Here is a 19,361-nt window from a genome sequence, read left to right on the forward strand (position 1 = left end):
CTTTAAAATCAGTGTGGATTCTTTGGAGATTTTACAACAAAGGCAATGGCTAATGTCACCTTATGGGCTCTGGTCCCCTTAATACCACACATTCCTTATCTAATTGATGCCAGTATCTGCTTACTTTCTTGCACTCATAATTGGTTCTTACCGTAACATAAAATACTACTATACTCCTCTATAGTGTCTTACAATGTGTAATTAATATTGTCATGACCACCTAGAGAAGAGGTATGGTGAGTATTTGTTTTTTCTGTTGCCTACATCCACACCTGGTCTCCGGGAAATAGCACCCAGACTCCCTCTTGGGAAAGTCTTTTCCCTTATCATTTGTAGTCTTGGGGGACTCTCCACCAAGGCATCCCTATCAACAAGGTGGGCAAGACCACCTCGATTCTCCTGTCTGGGACTTTAGACCCTTGAGAGGAATGGCAAAGATGTGGGGGGTGGGGAGGACTGGAGGCAATTCGTCTATTTCTTTAGTTGCTACCACCCACCCCTTGAAGTACACTGATTTCTTGAATCTTCTTAGTCCAGATAATTCTCTTTTCCTTTGATCGTTTTAGTTATCCAGTATCTTTTAATAAGTCCTATTTTGTTTAAATTTACCAGAATTTGGTTTTGTTGCTTCGAATTTGAAACTGAACATGACACAGATAAGGTAGGAAATAGTATCTTCGTTGTGTAGGATCCGAGATAACCTGACTAGTACCAGCCAGGAAAGGATGTTGACCTCTGCCTCTTAACACAGTCTTACATTTACTAGACTGAGCAGAGGTACCCAGTTGGACATGCAGTCAGCTCCCACGGCAACAACCGTGTCAGTCTTCCATCCAGAGAGAAATGCTCCACTTCTCCAGGCAATTCCAGTACCTGCAACTCTGCATCCAGGGGCTGCAAATTCAAAAACACCCACTAGGGCCATGCGGATACCATGGATGGGCTCAGCGAAGGTTACCAGAGTGCACATGCTCTGTCCACGATGGCAGCCACTCACAGTTCCAGCCCACTCCACCGTCTAGAAGAGTTGGCTTAGCAGTGCCAGATTCCAAGTTTCAAAATAAATAAGAAATCTATGGGGGCAAAGGTTAAATACAAAAACTACTGATTTTGTAAATGTTGTAAACCTGTGTCCAAAAAATGTTTTTAAACACCCTGTGGGGCCAAACAAGAAACACCAATGGACCGAAGAGACCTTAGGCAACTGCCGATTTGTGACCTCTGAGCCAAAAGGACATACTCCAGAGAGGTTGGCTATGAATGCATATTCTAACAACAGCACTTCTCCTTGCCTGAGACGCCCTGTTTCATGCAGTTAAAGTTGGAAGGAGCATCATATAGTGCATCACTATCTCTGTGCATATATATTGTTTTACCAAAATGTATAAAATAGAATTCAAATACACATCCATAGCTCCAAAAACACGATGGAAATCAAATTATTTTCCTCTCTGCATCTATTAAAATGTTTTCTAAAGTCATTTGTCACCTCCACGCCCTTCGCATCACTTAAATTTTATCCATAGACCCTGAAAGGTCCCCATGAGGAAGGGGAGGATGTATTTAAGAAAGGAAAGTTTCACAGGGCAGAGGATAGGGTCTATTTAGTGCACCACTGTCTTCCTCTTGTCTGCCTAACAGTTTTTAATAAACATTTGTCAAATCTATAAATAAAGAAGGAACCTGAAAAATAAGTACTGCAAAAACAAAGAACAGGGGAAGACCTTTTGAGAATTCCTGACTACGGAAATGATAAATTCATAAAGTAGATAAACTAAGAGAGAGTTATGTGCTTTACCAGGGGCTCTTCACTTCACAGAAGGATTTGCTTCAAGGTCTTTTTTAAATAAACTGATCTCCAAGTTCAGAGCTTCCCCTTCTAGCACATTCTCATGATTCTTGCCGAACATTTGCACAAACTAAAAAACATTTAATATTTTTCTTTAAATTGACCTAATCTTGTCTTTATTAGTAATTATAGTTATATATAATAATGGGGTTCATTGTGATATGATCATAAATGCATATGACATAGTTTGCTCATTCTCAATCCCCAAACTGCTCCTTTCCCTCTCCTCTTTCCTCCCTACTGATCCCCTTTCTCTACTACTGGTCTTCCTTCTATTTATTTATCATTTTTAAATTGGTACATTATATTTATACATGACAGTGGAATTCATGGTGATGTATTCATATATGCACACAGTCTAATTTGGTCAATTTCATTCTGTAGTTGCTCCCCTTACCCACCCTTCCACCCCTTGACCCCCTTTCTCTATTCCACATAATTGACCTGTTTTTAAAACAGAAAATAAATCCACTTCAAAAGAAAAATGGAAAAAACAGTGGTGCTTGTCATAAATAAGAAAATAATCATAAAAGTAAGTATATTAAAAACCAAGCTCTATGTTTATCTTATTCTAGATATGTCTATTTGCTAAAGGCTCTCAGACTGAAGCATGCTCTCCCTTTGCAAAAGAAGATACTGACAAGCGCTGGAGAATATGAAAGATGTGTCAGATTTAAATGAAGACTGTCCTCACATGCACAGTGCATGGAAACCAAGCTGAAGGGCAGTTCACCTTCTTACTGTGTGGTCCTCACTATATGCAGAGTTCCTTAGTGCCAACTAGCATTGTCTGCGTAATGCCTGTGATCCACATCCCACATTCTTGATGCAGTGCTTTATGCAATGGTTTCTAGATACTGTTAGATAAATCTGGCACTCTGCAAATATAGTCGTACATGGAACACCAAAGTATACAGCAAGCAAAGCTGAAGCAGTTCTCCTTGAAGCTGATATGGACGCCCTCCAGGCCTCTCTTTGTCATGGGGCATCTCCTCAAAACTCAAAGCACAGTGAAACACAATTTGTCAACCCCGATCCAAGGACGTTCAAAATTGCATTTGATTTTTTAGAAGTTTACACATTGCTTATGGGAATGTACATTATTGTGATCCTGAATGCAGTCTGATAGTTTCTTACAATGAAGAAACATACATTTAACATCATACATTTAACATCAGACCCAGCAATTCCACTTTTAGGAACTTATCTAAAGAAATAAACTATGTTCACACAAGAACATACAAATGTTTACAGAAGCTTTGTTCATAATAACCAAAAGCTGGAAACAACATAAATGTTCTTCACGTGTCAATAAATAAAACACACTGTGGTATATCCACAAAATGGAATACTACTCAGCAAGAAAAAGGTATGAGCAACAGATACATGCAACCACTTAGATGAATCTCAAAGGCATTATGCTGAAAAAAGCCAGTCTCAAGAGGGGTTAAATGTTGTATGTTTCCATTTACTTGATGTTCTGGGAAAGGCCATATTATAGGGACAGAGAATATACTCTACATCCTAACTGTAGTGGGGTTAAATAAGTGTGTACATGTGCTAAAACTGGCAGAACTGTATGCTAAAAAAAAAAAAAGACCAGTTTTATTGTGCAAAAATTTTATACAATTCACCTTAAAATTTTCACTTCTACTACATTTTTAACACAAGAAAGAATGCAGAAAACAAGTTTATAAGTAAACACATATAATGAATAAGCAGCAAAAATACAGAGAAATATGAATGATAAAAATAAATTACAAAAATTTAGTTTTAACATTAGAAAAGGAAAGTGAATTTAGATTTATCCTTCAGACCCTAAAATATAGTATGTCACAAAATTTAGGGTAAAGAGAAGTCAATGCACAAAAGGAAATTTCAGAATGTCAAAAGAGCATTCTTTTTACAAGGCAATTAATGGTGATATTTTTCTCTTCATAATAGTGTCAGCTCCTCAAGGGTTGACTTTCCCCAGGGAAATGTTAATAGGCCATTTTCCCATTAGTAGTAACACAGAGCTGTCTTCAGACAAGTACTGATTTTCTAACAGTCTCCTATTACCAGTCTCCCCTCAAAACAGAAAGCAAGCCACAAATAGGAAACATGCTAGGGAGGAGAAATTTCGTTTCAATAATGATTCTTTTTCAATAGAAATTATGGAAATGCTGCTAGATCAGAAAGGACTAGGCATCCTTAAGTGTGCTGGGTGTTCAAATCTCAATTGTCACCTTGTTGTGGATCATTTCCATATATACAAATGGACCGGAGAAAAGAACTTCCCTGCAGGTTCTCGTGGGGATTCGTTGCTGGGTACATATACCACTCCGATTAATACTGCTTAGTTTCATCTTAAACTCAGCTCATCTACCTTGTGTGAGGTTGTTTAACAAAAGGATTCCTGAATGTGCTTATTACTTTAAGTGAACACTATAAAGCAGACATCAGGCAACCATTAACAATCAGCTAAAAGACCTCCTCCTGTACCAGGAACCAGAGGCGTATTCTCCTGCACATCCCCAGTGGTGGCAAGCCACTTCGAGAATGGGTTTTAGTTTTGGAATGAGTCCTGATTTTACTTGACCTCTCTTCATTAATGGACATCTCCCTCCCCAGGCCACTGCCCAACACAGAGCCTGTCCTTCTTAGTCTCCTAGGTGGGGCCCTCATTCTGGGATCCTCCCCTGTTGTAATGCCAAGGTTATAACCTTCCTTCTCCTCTTGTCGCCTGTGCTTGCTCTCTGTGTGGGTGATCTCTCTCCAGTGGCTTTAAGGGTCCCTGCAGACTAAAGCACTCATGCTTCTCCCCTTGAGCAGACCTCTCCACTGAGCTCTGTCCCACACTGCCAATCACACTGGCCGCGCCTTCTTAAGCTGGCCATTGCAGACATGATGCCTCAACCTTAACTTGCCCACACTGGGCTGATTATCTTTGATCCCCGATCTCTTCCTTTTCATCTACCCAATCCTTTGCCTAATTTCCCAGAGTGGAAACTGGCACCATTATTCATGTGATAACCCAAACTAGTTGCTCCCTTCCCTGCCTACCATAAGCACCTAGATCCTGCCACTCTTTCCTCGACATGACTCAAACTTCTCCCTGGCCTCACTAAAGCATGTGATGGCCTCCACACGGGTTTTTCTGTCAATCTCACCCCTTTTGTGAATTTCCTTGCTTCAAGAAGGAAGGAGTGAACTTTTAGAAGTATAAGTCTGAACATGTTACATCCCTTCCAACAATTCTGCTTTACCTACAGCCATGGTTTTAAGTTGTCTTCATGAAGCCCTGTTCTTCCAAGAAGCACCTTAGGGTTACCAAGGACACAACACAGGTGGTTTGACCTCTAAAACCCCACCTAGACCAGAGCACCTGTTTATTTATGCTTCAGTTATTGGCATTTAAGGGATTTGAAAGAACGATTTTTTATTTTATTTTATAGACAGCTCAAATTCTTTAGCCTGGCAAAACACAAACAAAGCCGTCTTGATACAAGTCCTTCTAACTTCTCAAATTTTATCTCCGGCCATCTTCTATTTCATATAAAATTAATGGTATTCACCAAAAACACACGGCTGACCTATGCTATACATTTATCATACCCTTGTTTAACTTACGGTTCCTACTCATTCTTCAAAAATCATGTCCCTTGTAAAGTCTGCAGTGAGCCACATCCTTGTACCAAATTAAGAGCTGATCACGCGTTTTCTGCGCCTCTAAGCATCTCATATGCTGCTTTGCACTCCACTGTACTAAGGTGCCCATCCAGACGTCTGCTCCTCCGGACTGCGAGCTCTCCTAGAACAGACGGGGTCCAAGTCCCTTTCCAAGGCACCTAGTATGGCCATGTGCCCTCAAAGTAGACTCCTAATGATGCTTGTGAATAAATGGAGCCAAATGGCATATCAGAGCAGGACTGGGGAACAAGGAGAAGAATCAAGCAGACAATAGTATTCAAGTCAAAAACAGTATGTGAAACAAGCCTTGGTTTGATGCAAAGTATTCCTGAAGACAATCATAGGAAAGAAGTTGTAAAAACCACTCCTCAATAAAACTCAAGAAAAATAAATAGGCGCCCTCTTCAGTAGGTGACTACTTAAGGCAATAATCATTTGGAGGGATGTGTCTAAAAGACAGTTTCACTATACTATGATAATATTTAAGGTCCTTCTAATAAGTCAGAGGAAGAAGTCAATCTTTCTCCATTTCAAATAGGGAAAACTATTTTGGGCTCTGGCAACACACAGCATACCAAGGACCCTCAAGAATTCCCCAGGGTCTTCAGTTTCTCCTTGCTCCAAACTTGATGCACGAAACCAAAGCAAAAAATCCACAACCAGGGAAAGACAGAGAGAAAGATTGAGATAGAGAAAAGAAAACCCAAAACTCGAAGGTATACTGAACTTCAGGCTTAAGTGTCACATTTTTCTTAGGAAAAAAAATTCACCCAATTCTGAATTTATTAAATTAAAACAGAGCGATCCAGCTAATTTTTGTTGGACATATTGTTGCATTCAGTAGAACCAGGGTGTTCCGGTTCTACAGCGCCAGAGCGAGAGCTGGTGTGAGCATCCACAGTCGTGCAGAAGTTGCTGCAGACGGTTTTTGGAGAGGAATCACTCTGAGATCTCAAAGGGGAACTGCACGTGTACTCCTTACTCACAATTCTATGTAAGTCTTTAATTCTTTTGGGTCCCCTCTGACATGGAATAACGGCTTCTGTTAGACCTTTAACTCCAAAACTCAGATTTAATCTTTCTTACATATCAGAGAACTTTGAAGAAATGCATAGAAACAGAATGGCATTTCACAAACATGGCTAGTAATTCCTCTGCTTAGTTTATTAAAACAAACAAACAAACAAACAAACAAATAAAGATGTCTGCTATCATTCTTGCAATTTCAAAAGGCCTATCAATGCCAGGAGCCCAGAACTGTGTACCTTTCCCACCTTCCTGTTTTCACCTTCACCACCACCAAGGAAATAACACTGTCATTATGGGGAAAAGGCCACTCCTGACACCCTTCATATACATAGCTGTCTCATGCTAAGTTGTGTTTCCCCTCTGCACACACAAATTACAAAGATATGCTCCGACTGATAATGAGGGCTAAGGTTCAACTCCTGAAGAAACTTGGTTTAAGATGTTATCAGCTGGGAAAGCTATTTCCTCACATCAACACTGCCACAGGCTGTCAAAAACCCAACCAGGGCTCCCTGCTTCAAAAGTTCAGGAACACTTTTTTTTTTCTTTTTTTCTTTCTTTTTCTTTCTTTTTTTTTTTTTTTTTTAAAGAAGAAAGGCACAGAACCCACTGAGATAGCCTTAGCCCCATCAAAGAAAGGTCGATCTTGGGTCTTCCTTCATTTACTGATTGTCACTTTAAGATGGCTCTTTTGTGAGGCCTCTGTGGCTCAATGCTGAGTGATGTCTTCACATTTTCTAAACTGGACTGGGCACCACCACAGATTTCCAGCATGCTTGGATCCACGGCCCGGCAGAACAAATAAACATGCCTTACAACTCTTTTGCCTACCTTATCTCCCTCTCCAGGAGCAGGAGGTTTTGGGGGTGCCAATGTTTACACAATGTTAAAACTTTCTTTCCCCTGTTTCCTGAATTTGAGAAAACACATCCTGGATGACCTCGGTGAAGAGATAACACCAAGTCACCACTGGGTGCTCATCTACTGGACTCTTGAGGTTGCTGTCCTCGGCCCCCTCCCTCCCCCACCCTTCGGAGCCTACTCACAAGAAGGCAGGAGATAAGTGGGCTGCCTTGAAAGGGAGGCTCAAAAGCAGACTTCTAGAGGCTGCTGACAAAGCAGCCTTTTATTCCCACCTAAAGACTCACTCGGATCTGTTCATCTCAAAGATCCACTTTATTTGAATGAATGTCTCAGCAGAGTTTACCAAATGGGTCCTCCAAAATGTACCAGTAAGGCAGAGGTGAGCATTTTTCCATGAAGGACTAGTACGCTAAGAGAGTTAACTGAGAGTAATCGAGAATATCTGGGGAGAAAGAATTCAGGGAAAAAAAAATATATTTCTTTGATTAGCTTACTCATTTGTAAAGGAATATAAATAACAGCAACTAGCTCCTAAAACTGTCATGAAGATTAAATGAGATAATCCACATAGAGCACTTAGCACAATGAACGGCAGGTACAAAATGCCTGAAAAATGTTAGAAATTGTCATTGCTATCTAAAAAATTGGGGAATATAAAAAAAAATGAAGACATTAATTTTTTAAAAAAACCTTAAAATCCTGCAGCCATGACTTTGAATAATGACTTAGTTCTGCCCCCGCAACCTGGTTTTTTTTTTTCCACATGGTATCTACCAGGTTTTTCCTCCTACCAGTGGAGAAGTCACTGCACCTCATCTGTTCCCCTGAGAGCCTGGGAGCCACAACAGCCTGCCAGGCATTGCAGGCAGTCTTGGGGGCAGCGGTGTGGATGACCACTGGAATGTGCAGACTGCTGGGGGGAAAGATGGCCTGCCTCCATACACTGAGCCTAGAACACCAGGGCAGTGTATAAAACTAGACCTCAGAGCTTCAACTGGCAACTTTGGTATTTCAGATGTTGGTGAAAAAACAGCCCATGTGTTTGTCAAGGAAAGGAAAAAGAATAATAAAGAAAGAAAGAAAAAGGGGGAAAAAGGTGAAGAAGGGGGGAAAAAAAGTGTTGTTTATAGAAGCCAGCTGCTTGGGCTATGGCGCCAGCAGCCCCTCATCCTGCTATTTTACGCTGCAACCCCACTGCCCCCACTGGCACAGGTACAACTAAATGTTGACTTCAATGCTTCAGAGAGCACTCGACTGATTTTGTACATGATTAATTGCCAAAGACATGGCTGGCCATATGGAACAGAGAAAGCATCAAGTAATTCATACTTCTGTATGTGATCGCTTGGCCCCTGTTGTTTTAATGTACAGGAAAGAGCTAGTATAGCACAGCCCTGGTGTCTTGCCCCTGACAGCCCATTAAGAAATCTCAGAGCACCTAGTCGAAGTTATGCTGTTGGCTTTTCAATAGCAGCCTAATAAAACAGAAGCAAAGCTTTCCAACTAGTCTTAAATCTTTCACATACAGTACATTAACTACTGCGGCTAAAACAACGGGCTTCTTATGATAGGAAATGGGACTTGATTTCTAGTCTCTGCATACTTACTGAGAACTACACCCCCGCCCCATATTTTTTTTTTTTAACCATTCTGGTTACAAAATCATTCATTACAAAATCATTGTTCTTTTTTCCCTCTGTTTTCCACGTAGCTTAATAGATTCATTTGTTTCAGTGCAGTTGACTGTTACACGCAGTCCATAGGATAAAGCTGATTCACGGAGAGGCGAAAGACACGGCTTCATTATTCTTACCCAGGAATCATTCTAGCTTTTAAAAAAGCATTAGCTTCCTTTAAAAACACAAGAAAACAAAACTTCCACAATGGAGGGAAGTCTCACAAATACACTCTTATGACCCTGACCGCTTTCTCCTAACTCTGAGAAATGAATCCCCCTCAGTGTGGAAAGAGTATAAAGTTATTTTCCAGTTGTTCTGCTGTTGGTTGGTGACATGCCACTGGAGGCAAGGTAGGAAGGTGTCACCTTCGGTGCAATTCTACCCCAACCAGTGGTACATTAGCTTTACCTGCTCCTAAAATCCTGTGGCCTGTGACTTCCAGTCTGAGGAGCACACATACACATTTCCTCAATGTTTTCCTTTCAAGCATTTTCAAATAACAGCATTAAAAATTAGGACGCCCTCGGAAGCTTCCTTTGTCAGCTCGTGTTGGTGGGGATGACTTTGTTGCTACTTTCCATTACAAAATATTTATACAGTATCTTTTGTCTGTGGATTTTGAGGTGTTGCAATTATCCTCACGGCAGAAGACTCCATATATGGGAAATTCCACTTGGCTGCCTATTCATCAGCAGGACTGTAATTGCCTCCACAGTTGAAATGAACTAACAATCCATTCAGAGCTTCAGGCCAATGGGAAATTCTCTGCCTCCCTGCTGCCTCTCCCTCTTTGGAATATGCTGGTGCTTTCCAGAATGAGCAACTCCACTAATAAACAGTATCGTGAAACAGAAAGCATGAGCAAGGCGCTTGGGGAGAAAAAGAAAAAACAGCACTGAAATTGACTCAATAATAGGGCAATGAAGACACAGCCTGAGATCTCTGCAAAGATGAGCAAAGTGTTCTCTTGGCTGTTATCTATGAAGCCCTTTTTGTTTAATTATGGTATGCTCTATAAAGTATGAAGACAATGTAATTCCCATTTTGCAGATACCCATCAGTGGCAGAAGGAGGAGCACGCTAATTCTATAAATCTCTAGTTTACTCTTACTGTAAAGCAGCTCTAAGAGAGTACACATGAAAATATCATGCCTAATACTGTAAATTACATGGATGTATACTTGATCAAAAGTAACATAAAAGTATTGTTCTAAAATCTCACCAATGGAAAAAAAACCACCAGAGCTTCAATAAAAAATAAATAAATAAAAAGTTTCAATCTACAGCCATGGAACCTAGCAGTACTGTCTGGGTCTAGAATTCTGCTGGACATACCTAGATATTTCATATGATGAACTAGAATGACAACTGACTTGGCTCCAGCTCTTTAAGGCACACTTGCCTTATCTTTGTCTTTTCATCAAAAACTATTCACTCCAGCAGGGGGGTGGGAAAGATGGTAGAATGAGATGAACATCTTTACCCTATGTACATGTATGACTGCACGAATGGTGTGACTTTACATTGTGTACAACCAGAGATATAAAAGTTGTACTCCATTTGTGTACAATGAATCGAAATGCATCCTGCTGTCATGTAGAACTAAAGAGAACAAATAAAAAAATAACTATTCACTCTATAAATAAAAGAACTCTCCCAGCCCAACCACAATGCTCAGGCGTGTGCACACACACACACACACACACACACACACACACACCCCTAATTCCCAGAGTCACATCTAAGAATCTGCACTAATCTGTTCATTGGCCTCACTGTTAATTGAAGGTGAAGTGATGGCTAACTACACCAAGCACTAAATAATTGAGCACTGATGATGTTTGGCCTAAAAGTAGCTTAGCACCTTCCAATCCTTGGGCAAGTGAAAAGTTACCCAAGATCTCCATCAGATCAGCTCCCTCCTTCCCCCAAACATCAGTAGCACAAAGACTGAAGTGGTCTGCCATGCACACTGGATTATATGAAGTGTAAAACATTGGGGGAGAGGGGAGGGAGGGCGGCCTTTGAAAGGGAACGGGAAAAAGAAATCACACTTGCAAGAGGATCCAGCTGACAGCTCAGTCCCTAACAAGTGAGACAAGTGAATATGTTGGGAAACATTGTGAATGCAGGAAGAGCCGGACCTTTTGTCTGCAGCCCTACAGTGTGTCTTTAACCCAACTGCTGCCTGCATCACTGAACATATGTTTTCTACACAAGAACTGAAGCAGAAAGGCTCTTTGTTATAATTCACTCCTTTGTATATATCTGCCCCGCTTCTACTCACCGCTTCTTTCAGTAACATCCAAACCGACCTCAGTGGATATTTTAACAGCTCAGGAGAGTGAAGCCGGAAGGCCCAGCAGAGACCTTACTATTGCACCCAGGTCTAGAGAACTAGTTCTGAGTTGCAAGAAGAACATGAGCTACATTTACTCAATGCTTCCTGCCTTCCAAGTCAATAACCATTTCCTTAACATCATCTCATTTAATCCAGGCAACATCATATGAAAGACAATTTGACTTTGAAGATGAGTAAACTGAGGCACAGAGAATAAATTCCTCCCAAAGTTACAAGGCAAGAGTTCAGTTTTAGAGATGTACAGTTGAAAACGCTAGTGGAATGTTCAACACATAGGGTTTGGAGCTTGACAGAAATGTATTCCTAGAAATTAAAGATTTGGGGAAATTATACACATGCACACAGGATTCTGTACTTTTAACATCACTGCATCTGAGCTGGAATCTAGACTACACAGAATGTAAACATAAGCAAAGCTGGTGAGTGGGTTTCTCAGCTCTTGGCTGCAATGAAGAAAAAGTTACGTTTAGTGAGTCAGAGTCCCCCTTACTTTGAGGATAAAGTTCTGGATGGTCAACTGACTTTAGTGGCCAAGTTGGCCCTGGGTCAGTTACTTATTCTCCCTGAACCTCAGTTTCCTCATCTGTGAAACGAAGACAGTTATAGTACCTCCTTCAGAGGGTTGACAGGATTCATTTTTCACACAGAAGACCCTTAGAGAAGGACCTGACTCATGATAACTAGTCAATACGTGTGGGCTGCTTATTTCCCCTAGAACTCTGCTATTGAGACGGAGGATAAATCTAGAGTGCTGGTCACTTCAAGTCACATTACAGCTACTAAAATAAGTCTTCACTTTTATACTTACAAAGCCTTTCTTTTTGCCTCCCTCTCTTCCTGTTAAGTATTAAGGGTGCCTCTCTCCCACAGAAGCTGAAACCTTTTACTCTGAATGCTTTCTGGATAATAAGGGTGATGATGATACAGCAGCTAACATTATTGAGCACCTTCTACACACCAGGTGCCCCTCACATGCCCTTCATCACTGGATCCGAACAATAACTCTATGAGATGAAGGTATTATTACTTCCATTTTGTGGATTAAAAAAAAACTGGGACTCAGAAAGGTAAGTAATTTGCCAAATTTTATACCACTAATAAGCAACAGAGCCAAATCTAACTTAGGCATTAGGTTCCTGTGCCTGAAGCTAATATATGTGTAAACATACCTTTTGCAAAGAGTTTTCATGAACATTATCTCATTTGAACCTCATAAAAACTATGTAAGTGATGTAAAGCAAGTATTATGAGCCCCATTTTTATGGATAAGAAAACTGAGGACTGGTTAAATTAAATAACTCACTGAATGGCACAGTTAGTAAAGGAGTTGAGCTAAGACTAGAAATCAAGTGTTGTGAGTCCAGATTCAGCACATTTTATATTGAGCACATGGAACAGAATGTACTCAAAGCAAATTTCTGCAGGATCAATTAATGATACTTGAGTCTCTGCTACTTTGTGGACATCTAGAAGGTCACAATAACTGGTCATTAGAAGTTCACAATCTAGGTAGGGAAATAAACTACATACACAGCATGGACAATGACCAAAGGGGTTACATAAAACAAATGTTCAAATCTATTAAGTTCTTAGAATTGATTTTGATTGCTGGGAGTGGTGGTGCATGCCAGTATTCCCAGTGACTCAGGAGGTTGAGGCAGGAGAATCACAAGTTCAAGGTCAACCACAGCAAGATCCTGTCTCAAAATAAAATAAGAACTGGGGATATCAGGCTGGGGCTGGGGCTCAGTAGTAGAGTGCTTGCCTAGCATGTGTGAGGCATTAGGTTTGATCCTCGATACCACATAAAAAAAGAACTGGGGATGTGGCTCAGTGGTAAAGTGCCCATGGGTTCAATTCCCGGTACTACTACTACTAATAATAATAATTTCCATTTTGAGACAATGAATACTAAAATGTATGCCTCTAAGAACAAAGATATAACTAATAAATATCACCATGTGAACCCACCCACTCTTAATTATACTATTTTTTCTTAAGATTCTTGAAGTAAAGCTATGTCTCACTGTAATGAAGCTGTTCATGCTAGTGACAATGTGACTGACTCTAAATGAAATAACAATCTGGTAAGGAAAGATAATTCAGAGAAAATCACATAGGCACAGCTGCTGCACTGGTCCCTGGACAACATCTACCTAAGACAAAGACAGTCCCTGACTAAAGACCACTGTCTGCAGAGTCCTCGAAGTCAGCACCACCTGATAATCAACACACATTTACCTGGAGAAGGATGAATGAGGATGGACACACGCACAAACACATATGTACACATTTGTATAATTTTGTGCTGAAGGAATTCAGAACCTTTTAATTATTGATTTATGTGCATATCATTAAAGCATTAATAATAGTTATGAAAATAAAAATATCATAGTAGCTACAGAACAATAACTATTTTCTGACATTAACCACATGCCAAGTCCCACCCTAATTACTTTTCATGCATTCCTAATTTAAATTCTCTAACAATTCAGTGAAATAGGTTATATTATTATTCTAACTTATAGATAAGAAAATCAAGGTACAAAGATATTGTGTCACTTGCCTCAGATCCACAGTTTTGAATGGGGTTAAGATTTAAATCCAGGCAAGCTGGTAGCAGAGTTCAATTTCTTACCTAGTGACTTATAAAACAGGAAGCCCTTTCTGTGAGGTAGGCATACAGCATCTCATTTAATCCTCCCAACAACCTGGCAGGGTGGGTTGTCAGCATCAGGAAACTCATTTCACAAGTGAAGGGACCAGGGTTCAGAGGGTTCAGTAACTGGCCCTGGATTTCATCTGCCAGTGGCAGAACAGGGATAGTTTGCAAAACTAAGCTCTTGACAACAATGGCTTCAATGGGTGCAGGGGTGCAGAGAGTCCGTGCTGGTGGAAGGAGTGACTCCCTCCCAGACTGGACACATAGACGGAGGACCTGAGATCACAGTGACCAGTATCTTTTTTTTTTTTTTTTTTTTGGTGGTGCTGGGGATTGAACCCAGGGCCTTGTGCTTGCAAGGCAAGCACTCTACCAACTGAGCTATCTCCCCAGCCCCCAGGATCATTTTTTGAATGGAGAAAGACAATAATCAAATGATCATTGAGCCTCAGATCTACCAAGCTATATTTCTGTAGAGAACTACTCCAGATTCTTTGAAGCAATACCCTGAGTCAAGGCTGAAAATGATAAAACAACTTAGGATTTCTTTTACTCTTTCTCACATTTTTGAGTATTGTATAATAAAAGAGCTGGGGTGTCAGATGGGAACACTGCCAGTATTATCTGGAAGGTTACGAAGTCAAGTTTGGCAGATGCCATTCTGTGGATATATCCAGTGCCTCTGAGAGCGGCGGCCACTGGACCTGACGTGGTGTAAGCGACAGCAACAGAGCCTCTTTCTGGTTGGGAAAGAATATTCAATGTTTGCTTGAGCAATTAGTGTGAAAACATGATTTAGGGAGCATCTGTCAACTTATTAGAATTTGTGTCTGAAGTTTTTAGGAAGATTTTCAACTCCAGCATTCTCATGAATTTATAAAAGAAAACTATCATTACGCTGCATTCATTTTCTTCAATCATCCCAACTGTGATGTGAAATAAAAGAGACAATTATGGATGGCTCAATGAGAACACAGAGGGACTTGGCACTTGAATGGGATATTTGGTACCCTTCATCAAGGGCAGCAATAGGAATTGGTCTGGTAGCCTGCCTATGCCCTTTAGATCATCTTTTAATGCCTCCCATTTAGGGTGTTCTGTGGTCTAGAGTTATAAATTACATTCCATTCATTTTTAGGGGGAAAACAATTATTCTAATTTCAATTATTAATCCCTATTAAAAGCTATCTCCCCGGTGAAGCACCTTGATAGAAATAGGCATGGGCTGCATGAGATTTAACTTTAACTTTACAAAGCTAATGTAGTTGCCACAAGTGGCTTTGAGAGCCCCAAAGACAACAAAAGCCACATTTCTGCCTTAAAGAATACAGTCTAAAATCTGCAAAAAAAAAAAAAAACTATCGCTGTTGGCACAAATTCCTACTTAACTCTAACTTGCCACAGTGAGGACAGTTTTATGCTTTGATGAGCAGATATTATTGGCTCATCTCAGAGAGATAATTGCCTCTTCTGCCTTGTTTGGAGGTTATACATTCCATACCCAAAGATTAAACCAGTAGAAAACCAGCGACAGGCACAGCCCTTTCACGCTAAAATTGTCTCCATGAGACTGAGCAGGGACACTTTAACTTTAGGGTTTAGACAATGGGTATTCTGAAAGGATTAGAAAAATGGGCAACAACTGAGCCTCCTCCTCCCTCCTGTGTTCGAGTCTACCACCTGCTGCGGTATTTTTGTTTCAGTAACAAAGAAGCCTTCATGTTTGAGGCTCATATTTAATGTTTGCTGAACTGGCCCCTTGAGTTTTGGTTAACTCTTAAGGAGGAGAAAAAGAAATATTTCTTGCCTGACAAACAAACCAATCCACCAACCTGCTTTCCTGATTGGCCTCCACAAATCAATACATGTGTCTCTATGGACATGTGTGCATCTGCCTTCTACCTTTAAGCACCACCCCAGAGGCGGGAGCATACTCTATTTATATTTAATAAAGTATTATGGGTCAATAAGGGCTGCATAACATTTGTGATTTCATGGTTCACTACAGTAACAGGTGCTGTGGTAAACAGGAATGTAAAGTGTTAAAAGGGAAGGGGGGGATCACTTCAGAGACATTAAGCAGCTTTAAACATTGACAGCAGAAAGGGGAAATTTTTAAGCAATTTGGTCGGGTCAGTAAAATGTAACACAGGTCAAAGGAACAAAATGGCACCCAAAATTCTGCCTATTGATAAAGGAGCATACTGTTTTGTGGTTGGGTGCACAAGGCAAAGGCTAAACAACTGTTGTATGGAACCAAAAATATGCTCTCTTTGTGGCTCTTTTACAATAAGTTACTTCAGCCTGGTGAACGCGGGGGTTCCCATTCTCCTGGTATACGTGGCTGGGGTATACATTAATGAAAACAAAAGGGTCCATTTTCATTGTAACCATGCAGAAGGGTTAAGCATTTGACCTTCAAGTATGGTGTGCTTGTGCTCAGTGGAAAGGTTCTTGACAATATAAACAAGAATTACTGCTGTTAGAGAAAGGGGACACAATTAAAAACAATCTCAGATGCTTGTTGTACAGCTGTTCAAGTTTCAGCTCTGTCTGACCTCTAAGGATGCTACATGTTTAACGGAGACGATTTAAGATATTTTAGTGAGTCCCTTAACCATTCACCCTTGCCATCCTTCCTCTTGGGAATACCTATCCTTAAACACAAAGCGCTTTTCCAGTAATGAGATTTTACGCTGTGGGGTTTGCCCTTAAAGCCATTTGGCTTCCCAATCTGTCCTCCACTCACTATCTGACCACCCTGAGAAGCAGCCAAAGAGCAGAATGTGGAGGGACTTGGCAGGAGGCAGGGATGTCTGACTTGAGAGACCACAGTTCCTTTAAAAGTAATTTTTTTTTTTTCTAAAAAGCAAAATGGGATTGCACTTTCCAAGAAAGATATTAATGAAGAAAAGTTTACTGTGTTAAATAATCATTTATATGGAAAGTAGTTTTCTTTATTTGCACAAAAATACCATCATTGATTTCCAACCTAACAAAAGAGAAAGCAATGAGACATCCCAAACACAGAAATAGACAAAAACAAACCCTTAAAAAAAAAAAAAAAAAGATACTAGCTTCTCTTCAGAGGCATCACAGAATTTTAAAAGAAACATATTCTAAGGTAGAAGATGGAGTCTTTTGTCCAAGCTGAGGGAAGCCACTATCTTCCTGTCATTTGATCCTCCTGGAGTCAGCAAAAGGCTCCGAAACTGTCCCACAAATAAGAGGGTCCCTGGGAAGTGATCATAAGACAGCATTGTCTTCCACTGGGGCCGGAAGATGCTAGAAGGCCAAGGGGCTGCTGCTGGGCCTACACCAGTTTTCTATGAGCCAACCAGGGCAACCCAGTCCAAATTCCAGAAGGTGATGCTTCCTACTTCCCAGGAAGAGAGGAAGTCATGCCGAGGTGAAACACAGGCAAGAGACAAGCCAAATCTCGTAAAGAATAGGGCGCAGGGAAAGTTTTGCTTGTCAAACACACTTTAATCTCTAAAGTCACTGGGCTTTGATGTTGCCCCAAACAGAAAACCTACATGGTTTGCAAGATTTACAGCATTTCTAGTGGGAACAGTTTCATGCTCCGGGGTTTTTCCTTCGGAGATTAAGGTTTATTTTATCCCTGATGTTCAATGTGTCTGACTGTAAGAGCCTCAGCAGAGACAAGGACATTTTCCTGCCCTCTGACTCATCAAATACACCAAACTTGTATTCATCAAATCAAGTTCGTTTTTCAGGGAACAAAGCTGCTGGAGATGATCCAAACTGTGGAGTAATCACTGTCATTCTGACAAGACAGAAGTGTTTCTTTTGCAAAGAGTCAGCTCCTAAGGGAGATAACAAAAATTGACTAAAAATGGCTGCACTAATCTCTGTATTATAAAAGACCACACAATTCATGGCTTCAGATGAAAAAGGAAAAGCAAAAGAGATGGGGAAAGAAAGAAAACAAAACACCACCTTTACCCATACATCCAAAATGACCCACTACAAATTGTAACACTCAAATAATCAGAAGTCATATGAAACAGAAGCAGTTTAAAAGGGCCACTTGGGGCACCTTTCTCTGGAAGGAGCTCTTTTTCCACTAACACTTCTTTCTCAAAGCTGCATCCTCTTTTGATCACCAGGTAAGGCCTGACCTATGAGGATAACATACGAGGCTAAGAAGCTGGTGGGAAATTTCAACTGGACCAGGGATCATAATCAATTCCAGCACTAGTTGAGAAAATGGCAGGTGGGATCGCAGAATGAATCTTGGCCTCTATGGGGAGACACGGGTTCCTCACCTGAGCACCATTGCCAACCAAAGCCAACCTGGGAAGGGACTGTGTCCAGACTCTCAACAGCCCATCAATAAAAGGTTCCACCCTTAACACCATCCGCATTTAGTGCAATCCATGGAGGATGATTCTTTTGCCATGGCAAACAAGGATCATTCTTTTTTTTTTTTTTTTTTTGCCAAAACAAAAGGCAAAACAAGGAAAGGAATCCTCTACATCTGCCTCTAACTGTGCAGGCATAATAGAAAAGTCTATTTACCCACCTCTAGGAATGGAAAACAAAAATAAACCCTTGGGTGTCTAATTCATAATGATGCTAATGGATGACATTCCTTTATCACTCAAGAATGTCAATGTCTCTCTAAAGTGTTAACCCATAAAACCACAAACACATCAGGGAGGGAAAGAGTGGGGTCTGAAACCAGCATGTGATTAGCATGACCCAGGTGTCCTGGCTTCTGACTGTGCAGCCCTCTGAAAGATCACTCCTTTGCCTTAGGACACACATAACTCCAAGTGAGGTTTTACTCTAAATTGCAACAATTTGATCCTTCTCCTAGCTGTCCCCCAGCTACACTGTAATAATACCCAACCATTTTCCTCTGCTTTTGCGCCCTGGATACACACTTGTGAAAAAATGAAGGCATGTTTGTTCCTTTGGGGGTCAGTTTCTTCCATGCAATTTGCAACAAAACACACCTTGGATTTTAAGAGAGCTATCCTGTAGTTACGATATTGATTTTTCATTTTGCTCCACAAATACTACCACAACTTTATAACTGATATACAGCATTAACAGTTTCCTTGGCCTTAGAGACCAAATTAATCACAAAATCAACAATCTGTTTTTATGCCACACAGTTCAATGTTAGTTTTCAACATAAATTGCAAAGCCACAGCCAGGAGCTCAGGCAATTTTGGAGATGCATTGCTAAATTGCCTCCCATTTGTGATTTAATAC

At 40.6% G+C, this 19,361-nt stretch overlaps 1 protein-coding gene across 4 annotated transcripts in view; it reads right to left on the bottom strand.

Moving 5' to 3' along the window:
• The window catches only part of Fto (FTO alpha-ketoglutarate dependent dioxygenase), a 379,184-nt gene that overhangs the window by 157,162 nt on the left and 202,661 nt on the right, over positions 1-19,361 (bottom strand). The gene's annotated exons all lie outside the window — the stretch shown is intronic.

This window comes from Sciurus carolinensis, chromosome 16 (assembly GCF_902686445.1).
Source record: "Sciurus carolinensis chromosome 16, mSciCar1.2, whole genome shotgun sequence".
Lineage (NCBI taxonomy): Eukaryota > Metazoa > Chordata > Mammalia > Rodentia > Sciuridae > Sciurus > Sciurus carolinensis.